A 2,691-nucleotide genomic window follows, 5' to 3' on the forward strand; every position below is an offset into this window, starting at 1 on the left:
GTTGCCCTTATTTCCTTGTGTTGTGGTTTAGCCCCAGCCGGCAGCTAAGCACCACGCAGCCGCTCGCTCACTCCCCCTCGGTCGGATGGGGGAGAGAATCGGAAGAGCAAAAGCAAGAAAACTTGAGGGTTGAGATAAAAACAGTTTAATAGGTAAAGCAAAAGCCGCGCACACAAGCAAAGCAAAGCAAGGAATTCATTCACTCCTTCGCATGGGCAGGCAGGTGTGCAGCCATCTCCAGGAAAGCAGGGCTCCATCACGTGTAATGGTTACTTGGGAAGACAAACGCCATCACTCCGAATGTCCCCCCCTTCCTTCTTCTTCCCCAGCTTTATATACTGAGCATGACGCCATATGGTATGGAATAGCCCTTTGGCCAGTTTGGATCAGCTGTCCTGGCTGTGTCCCCTCCCAGCTTCTTCTGCACCTGGCAGAGCATGGGAAGGTGAAAAGTCCTTGACTAGTGCAGCAACAACTAAAACATCTCTGTATTATCAACACTGTCTTCAGCACAAATCCAAAACATAGCCCCATACCAGCCACTATAAAGAAAATTAACTCTATCTCAGCTGAAACCAGGACACCTTGCTAAGCTAATGCCAAACTGTGGCCAGCTCCAGCCTGTTCCAGCCCTAACGTAATGTCTGACCAGTGGGAATGCCGATTCCTCTGTCAAGCAGGTTATAGGAGTGACTAACACGACCGCACTTTCTCTCCAGTAAGAGGTTCATAGGTGCTGGCTTCCTCTGCAGCTGGCAGAAGTAGAGGCCATCATGGACAGGATTAGTGAAACTCTCAGCTTCTGCCACTTCTGACAGCATACTTGCGCTGCGGGGACTCTCAAACCCCTCTGAGACTCTCTTAGCTGAATTTGTCCAGCGACCGTCCCCAAGCATCCCAGCAGCCGCTGGATGCAGTGAGGCTAGCCACAACTTATGTTAGCTGTCACCCTCAGTCTTTCTCAGGGGTCTTAAATCAGAATTCCTTCAAAACCTCCATCTACTCCCTTGACCTTAAAATTATGTCATGTTTATGTTGCATAAAGCTGGAGATCTAATTAAAAAAAAAAAAGAAAGATGTTTCGATATTATTTTGGCTTCCATCTAAACCGATTTAATTTCCTGTTGTCAGTGACTCTGACATTTGATCTCTGATCTGATCCTCCATCTGTGTGTTAACGGGAAACCAAAGCTTGCCTAGCGCGAGTACTGACATTTACAGATGAGAATTTGTTGTGTCTAGTTCTGGATCACACAGCCTAAGAAAGATCCTTAGATAGCAATGCTGATAAGTCTTCAAGTCCTGCCTTTGAAAATGGTAATACTGCACAGCTGCTGGAGGAGAGAGTTCTGCAAACTGCCCTAAGCCTAATCCTTTTTGCACCAATAATTACCTTGTTATGTTTTTACAGAGACAAATCCAATGCGTGGTGCCAATGAGCTACAAGAAGATCAACTTGCTTCCCTAGCGAATTAGTTGTGTGTGCTGTTTTGAACGATTTAAGTCAAAAATACTTGTTTTTTCATGTGCAAGTCTCCGTAGGTATCTTGCTTTATTCCTTAATGGGCTTCAAACAATCGACGGGGAGACCTCAGAAGTTTGTTCTTGCTTCACAGATCCCTGCCGCCGTAGCTGTAGCATGGCCAGCGGATGGTAGCGTAAATCATTATTGAGCAGATAAAACTGGGATGTGGCTTGTGGAGAACAGGGGCGAGGGGGCAGGAGGGCGTTTGGTGGTGATACGGTGGCAGCATGGCCCTTTCCACTGAGGAAGCCAACCTCAATCTCTTCCCTGGTGCTGGTGACCAGAAGTCATTTCCAGTGCATGACTTTAGGCATAACCTAGAGGCTATGAAAAAGTCAGTGGTGTGGGGAGATTAGCTGGTGCTGCCCTGGCCAGATCGTTATTGCTGCTCAAGGAAACAGTTGGATTTTTCTCTGCGTGTTCTCAGTTTTGTGGTCCACTCCTCTGGCACAAGTAAATCCGGTGCTTGTACTTCTGCAGACTCCTGGCAGGGGAAGTCTAGTTCTTCGTATTTAATAAATGAAAGGATCATATTCCCTTCCCAACACCAGCTTGCCTAAACCTGTTATGAACAAGTCATTCTTTTGAAAACATACAGGGGAAAAAATGACAGCTAATGTGCTTGAATCAAAAATATAGTGAGACCAAAAATGAATGTTTTAATCTGTTTTTTATGCTGCAAGCCAATTTATAACACGCTTGATGTCTCTGAACACTTTGATAAAGAGCCTGTGTTTGATTCCTAAAACACGCTACAGAATTTTACTAATCCATCATACAGGCACCCACTCCATAAATTGGTGTAGAATATACAAGTGCACTATTTACATTTGAGATGTAGTCACAGACTTGGCATAGTTTTAATAGTAAATATAAAGTGACAGAGCTAAAAAGAATATTCCTACAGTATGAAACTGGGAAAAAAAGAAAGATATATTATTGTTCTCAGATGCTATTTTTGCCTTACATCAAGATAACCTGTTTCCCTTTTCTCTTACAAGTTAATAAAAACAAAGCTGCTTACTGTTTAAGCTGGCAAAGTAACTGTGATATTTTGAAGAAACTAAGCTCTCTCTATGTGAGCCTGTTCATTGACACATAATTAAGTTTACAATTTTAATGTTTAAATCCTAGATAGGAAGCTGTTTGTGATGGAAAAGTGTGGT

The sequence above is a fragment of the Mycteria americana genome, chromosome 1, assembly GCF_035582795.1.
Source record: "Mycteria americana isolate JAX WOST 10 ecotype Jacksonville Zoo and Gardens chromosome 1, USCA_MyAme_1.0, whole genome shotgun sequence".
NCBI classification, from domain to species: Eukaryota; Metazoa; Chordata; class Aves; order Ciconiiformes; family Ciconiidae; genus Mycteria; species Mycteria americana.